This window comes from Manis javanica, chromosome 16, assembly GCF_040802235.1.
Source record: "Manis javanica isolate MJ-LG chromosome 16, MJ_LKY, whole genome shotgun sequence".
In the NCBI taxonomy this organism is placed as follows: Eukaryota; Metazoa; Chordata; class Mammalia; order Pholidota; family Manidae; genus Manis; species Manis javanica.
This window is the reverse complement of record NC_133171.1, coordinates 51,035,681-51,063,506: the sequence shown is the minus strand read 5'-3', so window position 1 is coordinate 51,063,506 and position 27,826 is coordinate 51,035,681. Positions and strand designations below refer to the sequence as shown.

General features: G+C 41.7%; 1 protein-coding gene across 1 annotated transcript in view; it reads left to right on the top strand.

Moving 5' to 3' along the window:
- Positions 1-3,969: 3,969 nt before the first annotated feature.
- The window catches only part of DAAM2 (dishevelled associated activator of morphogenesis 2), a 710,965-nt gene continuing 687,108 nt past the window's right edge, over positions 3,970-27,826 (top strand). Inside the window, exon 1 of the mRNA XM_073224569.1 lies at positions 3,970-4,091. The gene's annotated coding sequence lies outside the window, so the exon portion shown is untranslated. The remainder of the gene's footprint in view (positions 4,092-27,826) is intronic.

Below are 27,826 nucleotides of genomic sequence, written 5' to 3'. Positions count from 1 at the left end.
CTCTAGGAAGCCTCCTAGGCCTTGCTCCCCAGGTAGATTTGGCTCCCAAGATATGTCCTCCTAGCACCAAATGCAACCTTTATAGAAACCCTTATGACCTGTATTAAAGGGGTTGGTTTACTAGTTAGTAGAATAAAGACTAAATGTAATAGTGTCTTGCACAGATAGTTTATGTTTTCCTTCCAGGCATCACTTGAGAGTGCCGGTAGGCAGTAACCCAGGCCCCTTCAATATTGTTGCTCTGCCATCCATAGGGTATTGACCAGCATAGTACAGGTGGCTCACAGCCACTTCAGAATTCCAACCTGCCTTGATTTCAAAGGCAGTCTTTTAACCACTAGGTCATAGAGCTTCTATTAGTGAAGTTGAGTTCATTGCAGACTGGGGAGGAGGATATGAAAAGAAAGTTAGAGGGAGATTGGCTTAAAGATGGCAGCATGAGAGGTGAGACAGAAACCTCCTCCCAAAACCACATATAATATGAAAATATAGCAAATACAATTAATCCTGAAAGAACAACAGGAAAAAAGGCTGTGGCACACTGCCTACAACTGGGGAAAAGAGCAGACATCACAGAAAAGGGTAAAGTACCAAAGCCGTAATCCAACGGGACCCAAACCCTTCCTCCACCCCAGCCCACTGGTGGGAGGAAGAGAAACAGAGTGGGGAGGGGGTGGAGGCCTAGGACTGCTGAACGCCCAGCCCTGGAGATCTGCTCTGGAGCATGAACCTACATTACGTGATGCTCTGGAGATTAGTGGGGTTGATAAGCTAAGGCAGATGGAATACTTGGAGAGACTGAGATTCCAGACACTTTTGAAGAACAGGTACCCACAATCAGTTGCTATGGGACAAAAGAAAGGTGGACACTGAGAGACATCCAAACACTCACAGGAATGCTAAAGAGGCAAAGATTGCACAGAGATTGCTGCTCAGGAGAAAGGACAGGTGGACAAAATGGTCCCAGTGCATGCAGCCCAGCACATTGGAAAATTTCAGAAGCTTCAGGTGCTTCATCCCCCTGGCTGGCAATGCACCTACAAGGACCCCACCACTGTATTCAGCCTCCTACTCCTTCCTCCCTGCCTGCACTGGCTCACAAACTGGCTTCCTCCACCATTGCACCAGGCCAACGAGAGGGCAGCCCCTCCTACAGCAGCTACAGGGGCAGCATAGTGGCTTCTCTCTCTGTGCACTCAGCCCACTGGCCCTGGCAGTGGAGGCAGGCACTGCAGCCAGGAAGCAGGAAAGAGCTCTTTCCTCCTTGGCAGGCACCAGTGCTGCTCTCCTGCAACCCCTGACATCGCTCCAGGGGCTGAGAAGCTCCAGAGAGTAGAGGTTCTGGGCACTAAAGGGCGCTGCCTACACAAGTTATTTTTATAAATACGAAATGTCAAAAGAACCTGGTACAAACCAAAATCCCACAAACACCAGAAAGAGAGTCAAGTGAAACTGAACTCACCATCTTACTAAAAAAGATTTCAAAATAAAAATCATAAACATGCTTTGCTTATGGAGCTACAGAAAAATATTCAAGACCTCAGGGAGGAATTCAAGAAAGAGAAGGAGCTTTGAAAAATACAGTATCTGAAATGAAACATACAATGGAGGGAATAAAAGGCAGATTAGATGAAGTAGGGACAGTAAATGAAATAGAAATTAGAGAACAGGAATACAAAGAAGCTGAGGCAGAGAGAAAAAAGCATCTCTAGGAATGAAAGAACATTAGGAGAACTGTGTTGACCAATCCAAACAGAACAATATTTGCATTATAGAGTTACCAGAACACGAAGAGAGAGAAAAAGGGATAGAAAGTGTCTTTGAGGAGGTAATTGCTGAAAATTTCCCCAACTGGGGGAAGGAGATAGTCTAAAGCCATGGAGGTGCACAGATCTTCCAACACAAGGGACTCAAGGAAGACAACACTGAGACATATAATAATTAAAATGGCAAATATCAAGGATAAGGACAGACTTTTAAAAGCAGCCAGAGAAAGAAAAAAAAATTACATACAAAGGAAAAGCCATCAGGCTGTCATCAGACTTTTCAACAGAAACCTTACAGACTGGAAGGGAGTGGCATAATATATTTAATACAATGAAACAGAAGGGCCTTGAACCAAGAATACTCTACACAGCAAGATTATCTTTTAAATTTGAAGGAGGGATTAAACAATTTCCACATAAGCAAAAGTTGAGGTAATTTACCTCCTACAAACCATATTTATAGTATATTTTGGAGGGACTGCTACAGATGGAAGTGTTCCTAAGGCTAAATAGCTGTCACCAGAGGTAATAAAACCACAGTAAAGAACATAGTATAATTAATTACTAAGCAAATGCAAAATTAAATCAACTACCCCAAAGTCAGTCAAGGGATAAAGAGTACAGAATATGATACCTAATATAGAAAGAATGGAGGAGGAAGAAAAAAAACAACCTTTAGATAGTGTTTGTAATAGCGTACTAACTGAGTTAAGTTAGACTGTCCAATAGTAAAGAAGCTACCCTTGAACCTTTGGCAACCAGGAATCTAAAGCCTGCAATGGCAATAAGTACATATCTTTCAATAATCACCCTAAATGTAGCACCAATAAAAAGACATAGAGTTACTGAATGGATATAAAAATAAGACCTGTCTATATATTGCCTACAAGTGACTCACTGCAAACCCAAAGACACACACAGGCTGAAAGTGAAGGGATGGGAAAAGATATTTCATGCAACTAATTGGGAGAAAAAAGGAGTTGCAGTACTTGTATCAGAAAAAATAGACTTGAAAACAAAGAAAGTAACAGAGGACAAAGAAGGACATTACATAAAGATAAAGGGGTCAGTTCAGCAAAAGGATATAGCAATTATAAAGAATGAACCCAACATAGGAGCAGTTACATATGTGAAACAAATACTAACAGAATTAAAGGGGGAAATAAAATGCAAAGCATTCACTTTAGGAGATTTCAACACACCCCTCAGTCCAAAGGACAGATAAACCAGACAAAGTAAGTAAGGAGAGAGAGGCACTGAACAACACATTAGAACAGATGGACCTAACAGACATCTATGGAACACTCCTCCCTAAAGCAGCAGGATACACATTCTTCTCAAGTGCACATGGGACATTTTCAAAAATAGATCATATACTAGGCCACAAAAGGAGCCTCAGTAAATTCAAAATGATTGAAATTGTACCAGCCAGTTTTTCAGACCACAAAGGTATGAAACTAGAAATAAATTACAGAAAGAAAATGAGAAATCCCACAAACACATGGAGGCTTCACAGCATGTTCCTAAATAACCAATGGATCAATGACCAAATAAAACAGATCAAGCAATATATGGAGACAACGGAAACTCAACACTGAAAAATCTGTGGGATGCAGTGAAGGCCATGCTAAGAGGGAGGTATATTGCATTACAGGCTTACCTCAGGAAAGAAGAACAATCCCATATAATCTTTCTAAACTCACAATGAACAGAACTAGAAAAAGAAGAACAAATGAGGCCCAAAGTAAGTAGAATGAGGGACATAATAAAGATCAAAGCAGAAAGAAATAAAATTAAGAAGAATAAAACAACAGAAAGAATCAACGAAAGCAGGAGCTGGTTCTTCAAGAAAATAAACAAAATAGATAAACTCCTAGCTGGACTTACCAAGGAAAAAAAAGAGTCTACACACATAAACATGATCAGAAATGAGAAACAAAAATCACTACAGACACCACAGAAATACAAAGAATTATTAGAGAATACTATGAAAAATTATATGCTAACAAACTGGATAACCTAGAAGAAATGGACAACTTTCTAGAAAAATACGACCTTCTAAGACTGACCCTGGAAGAACCAGAAAAACTGAACAGACCAAATACTAGCAATGAAATTGCTGATATTTGAATTGCTAATCAAAAAACTACCTAGGGGGCGGAGCCAAGATGGCGGCGTGAGTAGAGCAGTGGAAATCTCCTCCCAAAAACACATAGAGCTATGAAAATATAACAAAGAAAATCTTCCTAAAATAGAGACCACAGGACACAGGACAACATCCAGACCACATCCACACCTGCAAGAACCCAGCGCCTTGTGAAGGGAGTAAGATACAAGCCCCAGCCCGGCGGGACCCGAGCGCCCCTCCCCCCGGCTCCCGGCGGGTGGAGAGAAACCGGAGCGGTTTTTTTTTTTTTTTTTTTTTTGGCGAGCGCTTTTTGGAAGCCTTAGAGGGACGGGCCCCCGTTGCTGGGGAGGCAGGGTGGCGGGACCGGTGAGGAGGTGCCTGGGAACGGCGCCGGAGGACAAAGAATATCCCGCGTTTCTCCCTGCGAGACCTGGGGGCGGGTGCCTGAGACCCGTGCCTGAGGACGGAGGAGGTCGCGCGTTTTTCCCCTTTTTTTTTTTTTCTCTTTTTGGCGAGCGCTTTTTGGAAGCCTTGAAGGGACGGGGACCCCAGTGCTAGGGAGGCACGGTGGCGGGACTGGTGAGCGGGTGGCTGGGACCGGCGCCTGAGGACAAAGAATATCCCACGTTTTTCCCTGCGGGACCGGTGGGCGGGTGCCTGAGACCGGCACTTGAGGACAGAGGAAATCGCGCGTTTTTCCCCTTTTTTTTTTCTCTTTTCTGCGAGTGCTTTTTGGAAGCCTAAAAGGGACAGGGACCCCGGTGCTAGGGAGGCAGGGCGGCGGGACTGGTGAGCGGGTGCCTGGGACCGGCACCTGAGGACAAAGAATATCCCGCATTTTTCCCTGTGGGACCGGTGGGTGGGTGCCTGAGACCAGCACCTGAGGACGGAAGAAATCGCGCGTTTTTCCCCTTTTTTTTATCTTTTTGCCGAGTGCTTTTTGGAAGCCTTGAAGGGACAGAGACCCCGGTGCTAGGGAGGCAGGGCGGCGGGACTGGTGAGTGGGTGCGTGGGACCAGTGCCTGAGGACAAAGAATATTGAGCGTTCCTTCCCTGCGGGACTGGTGGGTGGGTGCTTTTTGGAAGCCTTGAAAGGACAGGGACCCTGGTGCTAGGGAGACAGGGCAGCAGGACCAGTGAGCGGGTGCCTGGGACCGGCACCTGAGGACAAAAAAAAAAAAAAAAAAAATCGCTTGTTTTTTCCTTTTTTTTCCTTTTATTTTCTCTTTCTTTCTGTTCCCTCTCTCATTGTTGCTGTTGTTGTTTTGGTTTGGAGAGTGCTTTTTGGAAATCTTAAAGGGGCAGGACAGGTCACTTAGACCAGAAGCAGGGAATCTGGGGATCTCTGGGCACTCTAACCCCCTGGGCAGCAGGGAGCACAGAGGCCCCTTACGGAGATAAATAGTCTCCTGGCTGCTCCCCCTCCAACGGGGCTCCACCATTTTGGAGGAACAGCCCCAGCCAGGCCAAGCCCACAGCAACAGCGGAGATAAACCCCAAAGCAACTGGGCAGGAAGCAGAAGCCCTGTCTGCGCACAGCTGCCCAGCACAAGCCACTAGAGGTCGCTATTCTCCCAGGAAAAGGCTACAAACCAACAAGAAGGGAAGCTCTTCCAGCGGTCACTTGTACCAGCTCTGCAAACTATCTCTATCACCATGAAAAGGCAAAACTACAGGCAGACAAAGATCACAGAGACAACACCTGAGAAGGAGACAGACCTAACTAGTCCTCCTGAAAAAGAATTCAAAATAAAAATCATGAACATGCTGACAGAGATGCAGAAAAAAATGCAAGAGCAATGGGATGAGATGCAGAGAAAAATGCAAGAGCAGTGGGATGAAGTCCGGAAGGAGATCACAGATGTCAGGAAAGAGATCACAGAAGTGAAACAATCCCTGGAAGGATTTATAAGCAGAATGGATAAGATGCAAGAGGCCATTGAAGGAATAGAAGCCAGAGAACAGGAACGTATAGAAGCTGACATAGAGAGAGATAAAAGGATCTCCAGGAATGAAACAACACTAAGAGAAATATGTGACCAATACAAAAGGAAAAACATTCGTATTATAGGGATACCAGAAGAGGAAGAAAGAGGAAAAGGGATAGAAAGTGTCTTTGAAGAAATAATTGCTGAAAACTTCCCCAAACTGGGGGAGGAAATAATCGAACAGACCATGGAATTATACAGAACCCCCAACAGAAAGGATCCAAGGAGGACAACACCAAGACACATAATAATTAAAATGGCAAGGATCAAGGACAAGGAAAGAGTTTTAAAGGCAGCTAGAGAGAAAAAGGTCACCTATGAAGGAAAACCAATCAGGCTAACATCAGACTTCTCAACAGAAACCCTACAGGCCAGAAGAGAATGGCATGATATACTTAATGCAATGAAACAGAAGGGCCTTGAACCAAGGATACTGTATCCAGCACGACTATCATTTAAATATGATGGTGGGATCAAACAATTCCCAGACAAGCAAAAGCTGAGGGAATTTGCTTCCCACAAACCACCTCTACAGGGCATCCTACAGGGACTGCTCTAGATGGGAGCACCCCTAAAAAGAGCACAGAACAAAACACAACATATGAAGAATGGAGGAGGAGGAATAAGAAGGGAGAGAAGAAAAGACTCTCCAGACAGTGTATATAACAGCTCAATAAGCGAGCTAAGTTAGGCAGTAAGATACTAAAGAAGCTAACCTTGAACCTTTGGTAACCACGAATCTAAAGCCTGCAATGGCAATAAGTACATATCTTTCAATAGTCACCCTAAATGTAAATGGACTTAATGCACCAATCAAAAGACATAGAGTAATAGAATGGATAAAAAAGCAAGACCCATCTATATGCTGCTTACAAGAAACTCACCTTAAACCCAAAGATAAGCATAGACTAAAAGTCAAGGGATGGAAAAACATAATTCAGGCAAACAACAGTGAGAAGAAAGCAGGGGTTGCAGTACTAATATCAGACAAAATAGACTTCAAAACAAAGAAAGTAACAAGAGATAAAGAAGGCCACTACATAATGATAAAGGGCTTAGTCCAACAAGAGGATATAACCATTCTAAATATATATGCACCCAATACAGGAGCACCAGCATATGTGAAGCAAATACTAACAGAACTAAAGAGGGAAATAGACTGCAATGCATTCATTGTAGGAGACTTCAACACACCACTCACCCCAAAGGATAGATCCACCGGGCAGAAAATAAGTAAAGACACACAGGCACTGAACAACACACTAGAACAGATGGACCTAATAGACATCTATAGAACTTTACATCCAAAAGCAACAGGATATACATTCTTCTCAAGTGCACATGGAACATTCTCCAGAATAGACCACATACTAGCTCACAAAAAGAGCCTCAGTAAATTCCACAATATTGAAATTCTACCAACCAATTTTTCAGACCACAAAGGTATGAAAGTAGAAATAAATTCTACAAAGAAAACAAAAAGGCTCACAAACACATGGAGGCTTAACAACATGCTACTAAATAATCAATGGATCAATGAACAAATCAAAATAGAGATCAAGGAATATATAGAAACAAATGACAACAACAACACTAAGCCCCAACTTCTGTGGGATGCAGCGAAAGCAGTCTTAAGAGGAAAGTATATAGCAATCCAGGCACACTTGAAGAAGGAAGAACAATCCCAAATGAATAGTCTAACATCACAACTATTAAAACTGGAAAAAGAAGAACAAATGAGGCCTAAAGTCAGCAGAAGGAGGGACATAATAAAGATCAGAGAAGAAATAAACAAAATTGAGAAGAATAAAACAATAGCAAAAATCAACGAAACCAAGAGCTGGTTCTTTGAGAAAATAAACAAAATAGATAAGCCTCTAGCCCAACTTATTAAGAGAAAAAGAGAGTCAACACAAATCAACATAATCAGAAATGAGAATGGAAAAATCACGACAGACTCCACAGAAATACAAAGAATTATTAAAGACTACTATGAAAACCTATATGCCAACAAGCTGGAAAACCTAGAAGAAATGGACAACTTCCTAGAAAAATACAACCTCCCAAGACTGACCAAGGAAGAAACACAAAAGTTAAACAAACCAATTACAAGCAAAGAAATTGAAACAGTAATCAAAAAACTACCCAAGAACAAAACCCCAGGGCCGGACGGATTTACCTCGGAATTTTATCAGACACACAGAGAAGACATAATACCCATTCTCCTTAAAGTGTTCCACAAAATAGAAGAAGAGGGAATACTCCCAAACTCATTCTATGAAGCCAACATCACCCTAATACCAAAACCAGGCAAAGACCCCACCAAAAAAGAAAATTACAGACCAATATCCCTGATGAATGTAGATGCAAAAATACTCAATAAAATATTAGCAAACAGAATTCAACAGTATATCAAAAGGATCATACACCATGACCAAGTGGGATTCATCCCAGGGATGCAAGGATGGTACAACATTCGAAAATCCATCAACATCATCCACCACATCAACAAAAAGAAAGACAAAAACCACATGATCATCTCCATAGATGCTGAAAAAGCATTTGACAAAATTCAACATCCATTCATGATAAAAACTCTCAGCAAAATGGGAATAGAGGGCAAGTACCTCAACATAATAAAGGCCATATATGATAAACCCACAGCCAGCATTATACTGAACAGCGAGAAGCTGAAAGCATTTCCACTGAGATCGGGAACCAGACAGGGATGGCCACTCTCCCCACTGTTATTTAACATAGTACTGGAGGTCCTAGCCATGGCAATCAGACAAAACAAAGAAATACAAGGAATCCAGATTGGTAAAGAAGAAGTTAAACTGTCACTATTTGCAGATGATATGATACTGTACATAAAAAACCCTAAAGACTCCACTCCAAAACTACTAGAACTGATATCGGAATACAGCAAAGTTGCAGGATACAAAATCAACACACAGAAATCTGTAGCTTTCCTATACACTAACAACGAATCAATAGAAAGAGAAATCAGGAAAACAATTCCATTCACCATTGCATCAAAAAGAATAAAATACCTAGGAATAAACCTAACCAAGGAAGTGAAAGACTTATACTCTGAAAACTACAAGTCACTCTTAAGAGAAATTAAAGGGGACACTAATAAATGGAAACTCATCCCATGCTCATGGCTAGGAAGAATTAATATCGTCAAAATGGCCATCCTGCCGAAAGCAATATACAAATTTGATGCAATCCCTCTCAAATTACCAGCAACATTCTTCAATGAATTGGAACAAATAATTCAAAAATTCATATGGAAACACCAAAGACCCCGAATAGCCAAAGCAATCCTGAAAAAGAAGAATAAAGTAGGGGGGATCTCACTCCCCAACTTCAAGCTCTACTACAAAGCCATAGTAATCAAGACAATTTGGTACTGGCACAAGAACAGAGCCACAGACCAGTGGAACAGATTAGAGACCCCAGAAATTAACCCAAACATATATGGTCAATTAATATTTGATAAAGGAGCCATGGACATACAATGGCAAAATGACAGTCTCTTCAACAGATGGTGCTGGCAAAACTGGACAGCTACATGTAGGAGAATGAAACTGGACCATTGTCTAACCCCATATACAAAGGTAAACTCAAAATGGATCAAAGACCTGAATGTAAGTCACGAAACCATTAAACTCTTGGAAAAAAACATAGGCAAAAACCTCTTAGACATAAACATGAGTGATCTCTTCTTGAACATATCTCCCCGGGCAAGGAAAACAACAGCAAAAATGAGCAAGTGGGACTACATTAAGCTGAAAAGCTTCTGTACAGCGAAAGACACCATCAATAGAACAAAAAGGAACCCTACAATATGGGAGAATATATTTGAAAATGACAGATCTGATAAAGGCTTGACGTCCAGAATATATAAAGAGCTCACACGCCTCAACAAACAAAAAACAAATAACCCAATTAAAAAATGGGCAGAGGAACTGAACAGACAGTTCTCCAAAAAAGAAATACAGATGGCCAAGAGACACATGAAAAGATGCTCCACATCGCTAATTATCAGAGAAATGCAAATTAAAACTACAATGAGGTATCACCTCACACCAGTAAGGATAGCTGCCATCCAAAAGACAAACAACAACAAATGTTGGCGAGGCTGTGGAGAAAGGGGAACCCTCCTACACTGCTGGTGGGAATGTAAATTAGTTCAACCATTGTGGAAAGCAGTATGGAGGTGCATCAAAATGCTCAAAACAGACCTACCATTTGACCCAGGAATTCCACTCCTAGGAATTTACCCTAAGAACGCAGCAATCAAGTTTGAGAAAGACAGATGCATTCCTATGTTTATCGCAGCACTATTTACAATAGCCAAGAATTGGAAGCAACCTAAATGTCCATCTGTAGATGAATGGATAAAGAAGATGTGGTACATACACACAATGGAATACTACTCAGCCATAAGAAGTGGAAAAATCCAACCATTTGCAGCAACATGGATGGAGCTGGAGAGTATTATGCTCAGTGAAATAAGCCAAGCGGAGAAAGAGAAATACCAAATGATTTCACTCATCTGAGGAGTATAGGAACAAAGGAAAAACTGAAGGAACAAAACAGCAGCAGAATTACAGAACCCAAAAATGGACTAACAGGTACCAAAGGGAAAGGAACTGGGGAGGATGGGTGGGCAGGGAGGGATAAGGGGGGGGAAGAAGAAGGGGGGTATTAAGATTAGCATGCATGGGGGGGAGGGAGAAAGGGGAGGGTGGGCTGCACAACACAGAGAGGACAAGTAGTGACTCTACCACATTTTGCTAAGCTGATGGACAGTAACCGTAATGTGGTTGTTAGGGGGGACCTGATATAGGGGAGAGCATAGTAAACATAGTATTCTTCAGGTAAGTGTAGATTAAAAATTTAAAAGAAAAAAGAAAGAAAGAAAGAAAAGGGGGATTACTCCTTAACAGGATAAAACTATTGGTAAACCAAAGATCAACGCATGCTTTAAATATCCTTAATGTTGATCACTTAAAGGGTGTCAGATGATCAGCTATGGAGGTACTCTTTTCTGATAATATTCCTTTCTCTTAATTAAAAAAAAAAAAAAAGCAGTTACTGTGTGCTGACCTCCAATGAGTTCTGCACAGTGGTATAGAGGGCATGTCAAAGTGTAGGCAAAGGGTCTGTTTGTTTCTACGCAGAAGATCAAGGCCTAGCTTGGATACCCAGAAAATGAACTAAGATACGATATGAGGAGGAGCTTCCGGCATCAGCACTCTCTGGAGGACTCGTGCCGGGGGATGATCATCAAAAAGCCTCCACAGGGATCCGGACGATGCTGCGGTTGTGGCTGCATCCAGCCCACCGTCTCCTGGACTTGCCATAAGAAGGAGGAGGGAGATGTCTAGGCTGGCATGTGCATACAGTGAGACAACGAATTTGACTGGATCTGTACTGTTGGAACTCAACCAGGAGTTGGCAGGGGTGCAAGTTGTAGCACCCCAAAATCTCATGACTATAGACTATCTATGGTTAAAAGAACATATGGGATGTGAACAGATCCCAGAAATGGGCTGCTTTAATTTGTCTGATGGTTCAAGTACAGTTGGAAAATATCCATCATATCATAGATAAATTTTCACAAATGCCTAGGGTGCCTAAATGGTTTTCTTGGCTTCACTGGAGATGGCTGGTAATTATAGATTTGCTTTGTTTATGTCACCGTATTCCTATTATGTTAATATGTGTGTGCAAATTAGTTAGTAGTTTAAAACCTATACATACTTAAGGTACTATACAAGAAGATATGTCAAAGAAATAATCAATCCTCCCAAGTTTCCTTCATATGCTACATCTATAGCTTTTCTTCTTCCTTCCTAATTACAAACCTTAAATAGAATTCGTGCCTCATATCGAATTTACCGAGTATCATAATTCCTCCAGGTGGTAAAGATACCTCGAGACAAGTGCTGGGCATAGAAGCCACAGGGCATAAATCTGCAAAGAAGTAAAAAGCTAACCTTTTCAAACAATATGGCTTCTCTCTCACTTACCAACTTTACATTTCCCTGTATGGCCCCGGAAGATGACTGGTTAGCCAGAGACGGGTAAGATTCCTCAAGGGAGGAACAACCTAAGACAGGCACAGTCGCAGGGGGGCCATCAGGTGAGAATTTGGGGATCAACAGAGGTGAGGCTCAGAACCTCACCCCCCCTGCTTTGAGAGAAATCTTCTGCATCCGTGGATGTCTTGCTGCCCTTGTCTAGCCTGGATTAATACTTAGTCCATAGGCACACACCTGATCATCTGATCATCTACATTTGCCTTCTTACAGCACTAAACTATGTTTTCTACCTTTATCTTGCATCTACCTACCACTTCAGCATTTTATTAAAAATAAAAATAATAATAATAATAGGAGAAATGTGGGATCAACATATAAATCAAGTACAAAAATCAAATGAATATTCATATTTGACCTGATGGTTTATAGGTCATATTGCATGATCAAAACCGAAAGTTTCTGTGATGAATGCCCTTGTACTGTTCACCATGTAAGAATTTATTCACTCTGTAAGAATTCGTTCACCATGTAAGAACTTGTTCGTTATGCTTCAGAAGATTGGAGACTGACGAGAATTAGGCTTGAGATGGATTAATGATTGTACATTGAGCATTGACCCCCCTATACTGAATTTTATTGTTGTTAACAACCATTTGATCAATAAATATGAGAGATGCCCTCTCAAAAAAAAAAAAAAAAAAAAAACTACCTAACAACAAAACTCCTGTACCAGATGGCTTCACCACTGAATTTTATCAAACATTTAGTGAAGACCTAATACCCATCCTCCTCAAAGTTTTCCAAAAAATAGAAGAGGGACTACTTCCATATTCATTCTATGAGGCCAGCATTACTGTATTACCCAAATCAGGCAAGGACAACACAAAAAAAGAAAATTACAGACTAATATCCCTGATGAACATAGATGCAAAAATACTCAACAAAATATTAGTAAACCAAATTAAAAAATACATCAAAAAGATCATCCATCGTGATCAAGTAGAATTTATTCCAGGGATGCAAGAATAGTACAGTATTTGAAAGTCCATCAGCATCATCCACCACATCAAGAAACAGAAGGACAAAAACCACACGATCATTTCCATAGATGCTGAAAAAGCATTTGACAAAATTCAACATCCATTTATGACAAAAACTCCCAACAAAATGGGTATAGAGGGCAAGTACCTTGACATAATAAAAACCATATATGACAAACCCACACACAACATCATACCTAAAAGCAAAAAGCTGAGAGCTTTTCCTTTCAGATCGGGAACAAGACAAGGATGCCCACTCTCCCCACTTTTATTCAACATAGTACTGGAGGTCTTAGCCACAGCAATCAGATAACACAAAGAAATGAAGGCATCCAGATTGGTAAGGAAGAAGTTAAACTCTCACTGTTTGCAGATGACATGATATTGTACATAGAAAACCCTAAAGAATCCACCCCAAAACTACTAGAATAACTGAATTCAGCAAAGTTGCAGGATACAAAATCAACACACAGAAATCTGTTGCATTCCTATGTACTAACAATGAACTGCAGAAAGAGAAATCAGGAAAACAATTCCATTCACAATTGCATCAAAAAGAATAAAATACCTAGGAATAAACCTAACCAAGGAAGTGAAAGGCCTATACCCTGAAAACTACAAGACACTCATGAGAGAAATTAAAGAAGCCACCAATAAATGGAAATACATCCCATGCTCATGGATAGGAAGAATTAATATTGTCAGAATGGCCATCCTGCCTAAAGCAATCTACAGATTCAGTGCAATCCCTATCAAAATATCAAAGGCATTCTTCAATGAACTACAACAAATAGTTCCAAAATTAATATGGAACCACAAAGGACCCCAAATAACCAAAGCAATCCTGGGAATGAAAAATAAAACTGAGAGGATTACGCTTCCCAACTTCAAGCTCTACTGCAAAGCCACAGTAATCAAGACAACTTGTTACTGCCACAAGAAGAAACTCATAGATCAATGGAACAGAATAGAGAGCCCAGATATAAACCCAAACATATACGGTCAATTAATATATGATAAAAAAGCCATGGATATGCAATGGGAAAATGATCTTCACCAACGGGTGATGGAAAATCTGGACAGCTAGATGTAAGAGAATGAAACTGGTTGTCTAACATCATACACAAAAGTTAACTCGACATGGATCAAAGACCTGAATGTAAGTCATGAAACCGTAAAACTCTTAGAAGAAAACATAGGCAAAAATCTCTTGAATATAAACATGAACAACTTTTTCTTGAACATGTCTCCTTGGCCAAGGGAAACAAAGGCCAAAATAAGCACATGGGACTACATCAAACTAAAAGACTTCTGTACAGCAAAGGACACCATTAGAACAAAAAGGCATCCTATTATATGGGAGAATATATATGTAAAAAACATATCTGACAAGGGGTTAACATCCAAAATATATAAAGAACTCACACACCTCAACACCTAAAAAGCAAATAACCCTATTAAAAAATGGGTGGAGGATCTGAACAGACCCTTCTCCAAAGAACAAATTCAGATGGCCAACAGGCACATGAAAAGATGCTCCACATCGCTAATTATCAGGGAAAGGCAAATTAAAACCACCATAAGATATCACCTCACACCAGTTAGGATAGCCAACATCCAAAAGACAAGGAACAACAAATTTTTGCAAGGATGTGGAGAAAGGGGAACCCTCCTACACTGCTGATAGGAATGTAAATTAGTTCAACCATTGTGGAAGGTTCCTCAAAAGACTAAAAATAGAAATACCATTTGACCCAGGAATTCCACTCCTAGGAATTTATCCAAAGAAAACAAAATCTCAGATTCAAAAAGACATATGCACCCCTATGTTTATCACAGCACTATTTACAATAGCCAAGACATGGATGCAACCTAAGTGTCCATGAATGGATAAAGAAGATGTGGTACATATACACAATGGAATATTATTCAGCCATAAGAAGAAAACAAATCCTACCATTTGCAACATGGATGGAGCTAGAGGGTATTATGCTCAGTGAAATAAGCCACGCGGAGAAAGGCAAGTACTAAATGATTTCCCTCATTTGTGGAGTATAACAATGAATCAAAACTGAAGGAACAAAACAGCAGTAGACTCACAGACTCCAAGAAGGAACTAGCAGTTACCAAAGGGGAGGAGTGGAAGATGGTGGGTGAGGAGGGAGGGAGAAGGGGTTTCAGGGATAGTATGATTGGCACACATGGTGTGTTAGGGGGGTCACAGGGAAGATAGTGTAGCACAGAGAAGACACGTAGTGACTCTCTGGCATCTTACTATGCTGATGGACAGTGACTGCAATGGGGTATGTGGGGGGACTTGCTAATATGGATGAATATAGTAACCACAAACCACAGTGTTGCTCATGTGAAAACTTCATAAGGTTGTTTATCAATGATACCTTAATAAAAAAGAAAAAACAAAGTTATTAAAGTTCCAGATACAATGGGAAATATTTGGAGTGCTTGGTGGGGAGTGTTGGGAGATGAGATCATGAAGGTTTGGTATCCTTGTGTAGGACTTGCAGGTCAAAAATACATCTCATCATGACAGTGACCTTCATTGTCAAGTAGTGTCATATTTCAGGCACATACTCCAAAATCACTACCTCTGAAGCAGGAATCAGCTCTAAGCACATCTTAAGACTCTCCTAAATCTTTCTTACATTATTTTGGAGAGGATGGGTCAAATCTTCCAAAGGGAAATAGAGTAGAGAAGCTAATACTCAATTAATCACTGCTAAAGCAGGAGCCCATGTACCTGATCCATCCACCTTCTGAGCTGATCTCAGAAACTGATCTCAAACCTGACTGATCATTGGCACTTTAATACAAAAAAGGATCCTGAGCCCCTCCATGGCCCTTGAAACTCCAGGGTAGGGCTCAGGAATCTATATGTTTTTATAAAATTCTCCCAGTGTTGGAAAGTCAAAAAACTAAAAATAGAAATACCATTTGACCCAGGAATTCCACTCTTAGGAATTTACCAGAAGAAAGCAAGATCACAGATTAAAAAAGACATATGCACCCCTATGTTTATCATAGCACTATTAACAATAGCCAAGACACAGATGCAACCTTGTCCATCAGTAGATGTATGAATAAAGAAGATGTGGTACATATACACAGTGAAATATCATTCAGCCATAAGAAGAAAACAAATCCTACCATTTTCAACAACATGGATGGAGCTAGAGGGTATTATGCTCAGTGAAATAAGCCAGGCGGAGAAAGGCAAGTGCCAAATGATTCCACTCCTCTGTATATTATAACAACAAAGCAAAAACTAAAGGAACAAAACAGCAGCAAACTCACAGAAACCAAGAATGGACTAGTGGTTACCAAAGGGAAAGGGATTGTGGAGAGTGAATAGGAAAGGGATTGTGGAGAGTGGATGGGAAGGGAGAGACAAGGGGATTAAGGGGTATTATGATTAGCACACATAAGATTGGGGGCACGGGGAAGGTGACTCTATAACATCTTACTATGCTAATGGACCATGACTGTTATGGGGTACATGGTGGGGACTTGATAATAGGGGGGATCATAGTAACCATAATGTTGTTCATGTGAAACCTGAGCATAAAATTGTATATCAATGATACCTTAATAAAAAAAAAGAGTGAAAAAAAAGATTCTTCCAGTGATTCTGATAAAAAGCTGGGTGTGGGCAACCTTGCACTTAGGAGACTTAAAATCACTTTGTATTAAAGTACAGATTCATCAGTTGGACTCTTACTTTCATAGCAGAAGCATTTGTCTCTGTTTGAACCCATGGCAAGTTGATTATTGCTTTATATTCTCTCTGAACTCTAAGCCCTGAGTTATTGCAATGTTCAGAAAATTTTGGACCTCCCCCAAGTCTGCTGAGTAACAAGTCCATCCTCTAGAAGAGCAAGAGTTTGGTTAACCACTAACCGGCCATTTTATATTTTGTAAAGAAGTTTGGAAACTCACTAGACCTCAAAACTTCAAATGAGCCCCTGATAGATTTTTTTTTAGATTTGACTATCCATTCCTTTTGATTCTTGTCTCACTCATCCCCATGACCAAGCTTTCCTCTTTAGAAAATTACCCCCACAGCGACTGAGACTAGTGGTGATAATAGAACGTTTATTTAGCGCTTCACAAGCCATGTGCTTTATATATATCATCTCATGTAAGCCCTCTTGACAAGCTGGAATATTAACATTATTAGTCCCAATTTATAGGTGAAAAACCTGAGGCTCAGGAAGGGAGCAGAACCAGGATTCAAACCTAGAACTATTTGAATCTAGATTTGGAGTTACTAAACAACTTCTTCCCATGGAGGGGGAGTGAGGGCAAGGGAGAAAGAGGACAAGGAACAGAGGTGGTGAGACAGCATTCACTTTCTTGTTGGGTCTTGCTGCCTATTACTATCCTGTTCTGTCTCCTCCCAGCCCCTTCATGTCCTCATTCCAGTAGCAGCCAATACAGGAACTGCTCTTCAGGCTCCAAGGCAAACTTGAGCAAAGAAAGTGGAGCTCCTTCTGCAGAAACTAGCTTCCCCTCTTATCATTTCAGTGCCTCAGAAGTCCCACAAATATCATTTCCAGCTAATCATGGATGCACCAGACAGTTATGATATACAATAAATGATTAACACATTCAGCCAATTCCCTTGAAGACAATTCACCAAATTTATGGGAAGGCACTTTTATTCAGGATGCCACACAGATTCCTCTTTTCTTTTCTACACTTCCTTCCTTTGCTGATTCACTGTGTATTGTGCCTGAATCACTTGGCTTTTTTAAGTCAACAGAGTGGAATGGGAGAAGCATGTGATTACTTCTGGGAAACGGTGCATTTGGCTCTTGAGAGGTATGGTTGGGACACTCTGGGATGAGGACATTCTAAATCTGAGGCACTTGAAGAGGGACATAACCATCACATTTGGTTTAAAGCTTCCCTTGGAGATTGAGTTCATCTCCCCAAATGCTATTACGTGTTGATAGGAGAAAAATTATACTGGATCCCCTTGGTCTGTAGCAATTAGAGTGAATTCTCCTGTGGCAGGCTGGGCTCTAGAGCTTTAATTGGTTCTAATGCAGAGTGGCTTAAAATAATTCACTCATCCACAAGCTAATCTCTCATTTCCCGGAGCAGATTGAATTGTTCAGAAATGAGCTATTGAGAGAACTCTTTCTTCCCCTTCAGCCCTAGATTTGTGGCAGATCTTTCCAGAAAAGAGGGAGGTATAGGGGTGGATGGACGGAAGGAGGCTAGCTGTGTCTGTTGTAACTCCAAAATTTTTTCTCCAATCTGAACAGTCTCACCTTGTCCCCCAAACCCTATTGATGAACCCAGGATAATGTACATTAGAAAAATCATTCTATTTTTATACCACTTAAGAGTACTGGATAGATTAAAAAAACTATTGTTAGCCAAATGCAACTATCTGGAAAGGGTGGCATGGTATAAGTCCTTGCTCTAACCTTGCAACCAGCTAGCTCAGTTTTCTCATCTGTAAAATGAGCCATTTGGATTCCCTGCTCTCTGAATACTCTTACATCGATTAAAGACAAGTTTTAAAATCCATTTCATTATTCCAAAATACAGTTTCCCAACCTCAGCATGAATAACATTTTGGGCAGATTATTATTTGTTGTGGAGCTATCCTGTGTGTAGTAGGATGTTGAGAAGCACCTATGGTTTCTATCTACTATATGCCAGGAGAACCTTCCATCCCCTGAACTGCAACAACAAAAATTATTTCCAGACATTGAGAAGTGTTTCAGGGGGGTCAAAATTGCCCCTGGTTGAGAATCACCTTCAGTAGCCTAGAGAAATGCATCATTTATTAAATATTAAATATTATTTATTAGTACTTAGTAAGACCAAAAATAAGCCTCAGTCCCTGACCTCAAGGATTTCATAACCTATGTGAGGAGGACACAAACAATTATAATCTAATGTGGTTTACATAATGATCAAGAGAGATGCAGAGTAAGGAAGGAGGAAACTTTTTTGATGGGAAAGGCATAAGGATCTCAGAAATCATTGGGGGAAATTAATGATTAAATTGAACATTAAAGAATGAGTAGAAATCAGCCAGGTATTCCCAGCTGAGGAGTCAGTATGAAAAACAGGGTAGAAGTGAGAATAATGACCTTGAACTGGAGAGTGGTGAGGGACAGAGACCCTTCCCGCCAATCGCATCTGTGCATGGTCTCCTTTCAACTTGACATTCAGGACTCCATTCTGTCCATTCAGGAAAGCAGTTCCGAACTATAAAGAACTCCTAGCCATTGTTCTACTGAAAAAAATAGACGGGGAATCTGTGGAGCTCTCCAAGGTACTGAACTCTATCCCTCTGAACCACCTCTAGCCTGCAGTTCTTTACCAAGGGACCCACCTAGAACTCTGCGCTTTCCTGAGCCTGACTTTTCATACCTGCTGACCTTGGCTGATACAATGTAGTGAAAAGAGCATAAGCTTACCAACCTAAATGATTCAAATTTGGAGACATTCATACAAATGATAAATTACTATAAATGATAAATTATGGTGTGTCTCTATGAAAGATGTTACATGGTGCTTTGGTCCTTAGATTTTAATTGTTTTTACTTGGAGTTTTATATATACCCTAAGATTTCTATAGTAGCATGTACTTTTATGCTCTGGAAAAAATATATCATTTAAAAAAAATAATAACAAAGAGCTTTGGAATCAAAATCAAAGTACTGGGGTGTGAATCCTAACTCTGCCACTTAATAGCTGTCTGACCTTGGGTCAATTAATTTAAACTGGGCACTGTTGACTCAACTGCAAAATGAAAAAAAAAAGGGCAAACCTCCCATGCAAGCCTCTTGTGGATATTAAATGAGCTCAAGTATCTACTACTGTGTTGCTTAAATAAGAGAAACACTCAGCAAATGCTTGTTTGTTCTATCTTACTCGATCACTTGGATACTCAGCAAGGGCAAGCCTGGCTTGTAAGGTGGCAGCAAGCTTTGTAGGCAGGTACTGATGGTGCCTTTCCCACCTCCTATTCTTGAGGACTTCATCAGAAACAGAGCTCTGAAATAGGACTTTGAATATATTTATGGTATTTCCATACTTGGCTCCCAGTATATTAATATCTAGACTCTTGCCCTCCTGGAAGGATACTGGAAGACCATTTCCTGGGTAATCTGATCATCTGAAAAGTAAATGCCTATATTTGGTGTTTTCCCAGCAAACAGCTGAGCCAGGTCACCCTACTTTGAATCTAGACGAGATGAGAACAGGATGCCTCAAAAGAAAGCTATGTTGAGAGCTGTCAATCAAGGATCCCTACTGCTATTGATTACTTTCTTTTTTTTTTTTTTGGCCTGAGGACAGAATTCCTGGGGAGTCTACCTAAGATGATCTGTTCTCAAATTGCCTTAATCATTTCTTATGAAGTTGATGGTATGCAGCTAAGAATTCTCATTTCACCCTGCAGGAGTACTCTGCTCTGATCTACTTCAAAAGCTGCAGGTAGGCTGTGGTAAAGCAGAATACCCAGAGTAATCCACACTCTGGACCTTATTTCTTCAGGATACCCAGTGCTTGGCCCCCATTATAGCTCTACCAGATGCCCAACTATGGTTTCCCAAAATCCACTCATGACCTGGTCCCTCTACTTCCTGGAAAGGCGCTCTTGTAAACTCTTGGGGAAGCTGAAACCAGACTGACCCAGAAAATCTGTTTAGCTTCTCTCTGTACTGGACACCTTCATCAAACAGGGGCAAACAGGCCTTTCATTCTCAGCTAGATGTTTACTTCTACTTAATGCACATCGTTTAGTAATAAATACCTAGGTGGTAAAACAGTAAAGAAAATCAGGAAAATGATTAGCACAAAAGTCGAGATAGTGGTTACATCTGAGGAAGAGGGTAGAAGTTTTATGTAGAGAGATTTGGAGGAGTTCTAAGGTACTAGTCATTGTTCTGTTTCTTCATTTTGGGGAGTACATAAGGTTCTAAGTGTACTATATTTCCAACTCTACATATATTTAAAATACTCTTCTATACATAAAATAAATACACTTCACAGTAAAAATTCACATACCAAGCAAAGCCACCTTGTGAAGTAATGAAATCGTGTCTATTTGTACTCTCTGGCCCTTGAACAGAGAAAAATATGAAAAGAGACATAAGGGCTCTCAGAGCACTAATCAAGGGACAGCAGGAATAATAATAAAATACCCAGCCAGCAGCATGATGCTGAGGCTTTTCAGACCAGTTTAATAAATTGGCTTCACATCACTTTGAATCCTGTTGTAATGACTTGGATTCCATGAAAGACATCTCTACAGAGAAAAGCAATTCAAACCACCCCTAAGCCGTTAGTGAGTGGGGGTGGCTCTCTTTGCCTCTCCTGACCCTTTCTCTGCCCTGTCCACTTGATCTGTGCCCCAGAGGCTGACTTCTATGGACCACATCATCCAGCTCTTCTGTTCTTTGGTTTGTAGCTTCGTTCTGCCAGTGGGAGGCACTGCCTGGAGAATGCAGGGCAGGAGAGAGGGGTCAAGGATATTTCTTCCGCTCTCCTACCTGCCTCCTCATCCCTCATCATTCCCTTAAAAATATAGTCCCATCTTACATTTTCTTCAGTTAATCCGATTTCCTGCTGGGACCCTGACTGATACTTTATTTTAATATTTATATGTCCCTGCCCCGTGGCCCATTTTCATGTTAACATGGATTTTGAGGAACACAAAGCCCTCAGAAGCCTACATAAGCAGCTGTCTAGTGGGGTGACATTTCAGGCAGTCCCCAGAAAAGTTCCCATGTGAGCCTCTAGTCAGACTGTGTAGCGAGTTGCTTTTGCAAGCAGCCTTGTCCAAGAGAAGATAAACACCTAAAAGCATCTCCTTCCAATGGAGGGCCTGTAGCTGTGGCTTTTTGAGGAAAGGTTGGACATTGGTTTATTATTCAACGAGTCATACTGCTAGCTAAGTCTAGAAAAGCCTAGGGGAATTTGCTTATGGCTTGTGGAATTTTTATTCCTTTTCCAACTCTGTCTCAGAAAAAAGGAAGACCTCCATCCAGGCGCTGGCAGGGATGGGTTCTCGCCAGCATCCTCATGAGGCTTTTTTTCCCCAGAGTGAGTCAGATGTGGACAGACTCCTGGCATCTCTCATCATCTTCCTGTTACCCTTGCCCCTCTGAAGATCAAAGCTCACCTCAGGAGAAATTCCAGAAAGAAGAAATAGCCAGCGGAACCCCCAGGGCCAGGCAGGAAAAACCAGTAAACAAGTGATTGACGCACTTCATAGACAGGCTGGAGGGGCCTCAACGCAGTCTCTGCTGGTGGTGAGCGTGAGCAGGGGAAGCTGAGGAAACAGTGCAGGATGGGGGTGGAGCCCTGGAGGGCTTGGGCAACGACTCATTGTTCCTCAGAGTTCCCAGGGAATACCATAGGCTTCCAACAAAACAAACTGTGCGAGGAGGACAGGCTATTTGTGTTGATAAACACAGAAAAGCAGGGAAGTGACTAGCTACAGGGAGAGTGGCTTTAAATGGAACTAGGGAGCTGAACAAGGTCTCTAGTTTTGTTCTAGTGTCAAGATCCTGGGTTCTAAAAAGCTATATGTAAGGTGTGACTAGTAAATTCTCTGACTTAAAAATAATGTAGAAGCAACCAAGTGAGGTGTTGACCCCCATCGTACTGGTCTCCTTGGGAACTTTGATTATAACGACGCAGCTTTTTCTCAAAACATTTTCAGATTCCTTGGTTTAAAATTATCTGCAGAGCCAGTTCTTGGAGCCAAGTTAGAAAATCATCTCATTGCTTTATAGCCATGAGTTTCTTCTTTCATTCTGTTTCTTTTATTTTTTTGACCAAAAAGAGCTCTCATTCCTTAAGGCAAATTAGTTTCCAGCCCCAGTTTTGCCACTAACTCATGGAGGATTGTGATTTTGTCTTTTTGACCTTGGTTCCCTGCCCTTAGAAAATGGGGATGGTAATAATATCCACCTTGTAGGCCAGCCATAGACCAACCGAGGACTAGACAGCAGTACCAGGCAGGTGCTTGCCTCAGGGCAAGCAGTAAAATGCATTAATACTTCCATAGCTGGGTGTCCTACGATTAGTTCACTTCTGACCCCACCTACCTGGAGATGATGTCAGATCCCACAGGTGAAAGGCTCAGTCCCACAAGCCCCCCACCTCAGATGACTATTGCAAGTAGTGGGTCCCCAGGTTACCCACAACTTCTGTCTGACTTGGCTGCAAACTGGAGGTTCCCATGACCCCCTCCCTGGGTTCAGTTAATTTGCTAGAGCAGCTCACAGGGAAACACTTTCTTATATTTACCAGTTCATTAAAGTTCATGATAGGGTTACAGAAGAATAGCCAGATGTGGTCTGGGAGGGTCTGGGGTGCAGGAGCTTCTGTCCCCCTAGAGCTGGGGTGGGGGGACATCTCCTAGTACCTGGATGTGTTCACTTACCTGGAAGCTCTCTGAAATCTGTCCTATAGAGATTTTATGGAGGCCTCCTCATGTAGATCAATTATTAACTCCATTTCCAGCCTTTCCCTCCTAACTAGAGAAGTGGGAGGAGGGCCTGAAAATTCTCAGCTTCTAATCATGGTCTGGTCTTCCTGATGACTCAGGAGCTGTCCTGCCTTGGAGCCCATGCAGAGTTGCCTCATTAGAACAAAAGATGCTCCTAGGGCTCTTATCACTTAGGGATTTACAAGGGTTTTAGGAGCCCTGTGTCAGGGATGGGGAATGAAGATTAAATGGATAAATCTCTCATTATAAATCACAATAACACGGGCTTCAAATGATTTTCTTCCACTTAAAACAATTAAATATACTTTCAGAGGTAAAGATTTGCTACCACAAAGGATAGTCAAAGGGATGTGCTCAGATTCTAAAGATCTCTCTTCAGTCTATGCACTATGCTTGTATGTGTGTATATGTATGTGCATGTGCACATTTGGTATTTAGTAAAACCCACATCCCCTGTGAGACCAGCAGATAGACCTGCAGCGATCTCCTCTGTGATGCTGAACCAATACTTGGCTCCAGAAAGCCAGGGCCCACGATGATACACAGGGGCAGGGAAATATCGAGGGCAAGGACATAGTTTGGAGTCAGCCAGGCCTGGCCTCTGGGCTCCAGGGAGCCCATTCTGGCTCGGTGACCTCTGTTACTCATCATCCTTTTGTTGCTAGGCAGCTGCTTCTGAGGAGGTCTCTCCCTGCACACCAGGTGAAACTTCAGCCTGGATGGGGGAGGGTTCTTGACTCTGAATGAGAAAGAATTCTCAAGCAGGTGGGAAGAGTGTAGGTAAGGAAAGAATTCATTAAAGCAAGAGTAGCAGGGAATGGCAGCTGCCTTGTAGGCAGCAGAGAGCAAGAAAGAGCAGAGGGAGGAAAGGGAAGCTCATCGAACTCCTATACTAGCCATAGGGCACATCTCCTGCCAACTCCTAGAGCCAGGATCACTTGGCATCCAGGGTCCACTTGAATCTGCACAGTGTGGGAACTAAGTCCCTACCACCCCAGGATTTGGGGATGCTGCAGAGCCCTGGATGGAGAGAGATTATGTTCTTAGAACTTTGCAAAGGCAAAGAAAGGAGATTTTCAGGTGGGCTACTAAAGAGCATTGTTGTACAGCTGCAGTCCTGTCCTGGTCACCCAGGCAATGGGAACTTGCAAGCCCAAATCCAAGCTCTCAGTAGCCCTTCCCTACTTACCTGGAATAGAACAGAGACAGAGTGAAGACTTGTACTTCAGTCTGGAAAATAGAAGGACATAGCAAAATGACAAAAGATGCTTACCACTAGAAGAGCACAGAGACAAAACACAGTAAGTTGAGCAGTGAGAAGGCTTTATTTAAACAGTACACACTCGAAGAAATGGGAGTGTGGGCAACCTCAGAGAGGAGGTGCCCTTAAAGGGTTTGGGGTTTCAGGTTTTATAGGGACTTTTGGGTAGGAGTCAGCATGAGGCATGATGTATACAGGTGATTCATAATTCCTTTGAAGTTTTGTCCTAAGAATAGGTTATTTAGATGACTGTGTTGGTCTGGATCTCAGCATTCTTTGTCTACATGGGTTCATTTACACCTTGGAGGTCTATCTCCCGTCCTGGGTACAAAGTTACTTAACTAATTTAGGGGAAGGAAGAAGAGGAAGAACGTTTATAGATTAAGTTAAAGAATAAGCAGGGCCTTTTTCACAGGCTAAGTAGATTGCAATGGCATGACCCTTGTCCCGTTTCCCTGCCCTTCCTCACATCGAAGTCTCAGTTGATACACCAGGAAAATGGGGGAGATATCATAAGCCTTTTCTGGGGACAAGCACTGCCCACTTGTAACCTTTTGTCCCAGAATAACCATGTGTCCACATGGCCCTGTCCTTTGGGTGGTGTGCTAAGTATATGGTGTGCTGATGGCCTGGGGCTGGCCACGTCAGGCCCACCTTATTGATGGAAACATCTGATTGAGAGGCAGACTCCTCTGACCAAGGTTTTGTTCCTTGGGGTGCTGGTCCCACAAGAATGATCCCTTCTAGCAAAGCATATAGTTTTTGTGCCCTCACCCCATATAATCAGTTCCCTCTCTCCATGAAAGCAGTACACACCTCCTCCAGAGAGCTGCTCCTGGACTTCCTGTAGGTAAATCCCAATAAATCCTCATGTCTCATATGGTGTCTCCAGGTCTTTCCTTTGGTCTCTTGAGAGCATTGCCATCACAACTCACCCAGTTGGTCAGACTTGTTAGCACACAGCCTTATAAACTTGTGATGAGGATTGTAAGTGCTTAACTTTATAAGCCAGCAAGGAAGAGGCACCAGGGGGTGGGAAAGCCAGTTCTATGTAAGGCATAAGGTGCGGACATACTTGAGCCTGTGTGGCAGGGAAAGGTGGGGAGGAGAAGGCAGACAAGCAGGCTTAACTGTCCCAGTTAGAAGGAAAAGGGCCTTCCCAGCGATGGCCAGTTCGCCTGCCCTTCCTGGTTGGAAGAGTGGTGTCTTTGTTCTCTCCCTGTCTCCCAGGGAGATCATTCCTCAGCCTGTGGCCTCCTGCAGTCCATTCAGCCCTAAAGCTGCGAGGCAAGTTTCAGATATGTTTATGAAAAGCCTTTACCTGAGGCTGCCTGACTGATTTATCACCCTGGCTGGGGGAACATTTCCTTAAATGAGCAGTGACATTTAGAGCTTCAAGAAGTGCAAGGGAAACATTTTCCTTGATTCCTCTCTCTCTCTTTAATGAAGCTGCCATTATAATCTTTCAAAGGTGGACCCTGCAGGTCAAAAATGTGCCATAACTTCCCACAGGAGAAGCGCTGTAAATGTCAGAAACCTCATAGGGCTGTCCAAAGTGTATAAAATCAGCTCCTTGAAAACTGTAAGACAAAAGTTGTGTTTCTTCAGCAGCCGGGGCGTGTGACCTGTGCAGTCACAGAGTCATGCCCTCAGAAGAGCCCTGCTCTTGGCTTAATACTCTGCATGTAAAACTGGCATTGCACAATATAAAGACGACCAGCAGCGTTCATGCTCATAATTTAAAACCTTAATTTCTCTTTACTTAGAAGGACTTTAAATAGCAAATAAAAAAACATGATGAGCAGTTGAAAGACAACAGAAGAAAGGAAAAAGCTCTATATTTTTGTACATTTAATGATGTTTTCCCTGCATCTTGAGCAAGGAGCTCTGCATTTTCATTTTGCATTGGGCCCCACAAACTATGTAGCCAGATCTGTCTGCAGCAGTATAAAAAAACAGCAGATGTGTCTATCATAAGGGTAAGAAATAAAAATAAACACAGATTACGAGCACTTTGGCATAACTCACCTAAGGATGACCACTTTGGTCAAGATTTCTCTTCCCAGTTTGTGGTCTATTCACTATCCATTATGTATTTGTTCTTGCTTACACTAAAAAGCTGTCTACTGCTGAACACACAAATTTCTCTCCATTTCAGTTGCTCAATGTTTTGTCTGGAATTGGATGCAGAATATTTCTTAGGTAATTGCTATCTATCGACCTATGAACCCTGTGTGAAAACAACTCTTTCCTTCCTTCCCATCTCTCAATGGCTCCATCTCTCCATCAGTCACAATAGCATATTAAAGGCTCTGAGAAGTCCTACAGCAAAACAAACGGACAAAACATCCAACTATTTTGCTTTGATTAACTCAAAATATTCTGAACTTGTTATTTTCCAACCTTGTTTTGATCCCCTTCTTTGGTATAACACCCTGATCATCCTCAGAGTCAACAGTGTAGCACAGTGTTTATAAGCCTAGCTCTGGACTCAGACTCTAGATTTGAATCATGCTTCCACCAAGGTCCTGGAGGAAGTCTCTGAATCTATCTAAACCTCAGTGTTCTCATCCATAACATGAGATTATTAATCCTATCTCACAGAGTTGTTTGAGGATCAAACCTCATATGTGAAATGTATACTCGGCACTTGATAGACATAAAATCTGTTGTTATAAAAAAGTCTTAAGGAAGTGCTTCCCCTGCATATACCATTCCTGTCTTCTGCTGTCATAGTCTGTCTTCATGTTCCCTGGCTCATCCGTCTTTCCCTGTTTTCTTCTTTTTATTTTGGTATCATTAATGTACAATTGCATGAGCAACATTATGGTTACTAGACTTCCCCAATTATTAAGTCCCCACCACATACCCCATTTCAGTCACTGTCCATCAGGGTAGTAAGATGCTATAAAATCACTACTTGTCTTCTCTTGTGTTTTACTGCATTCCCCGTGTCCCCCACCACATTATGTGTGCTAATCGTAATGCCCCCTTTTCCTTCCCCCTTATCCCTCCCTTCCCACCCATCCTCCCTAGTCCCTTTCCCTTTGGTAACTGTTAGTCCATTCTTGGCTTCTTTGAGT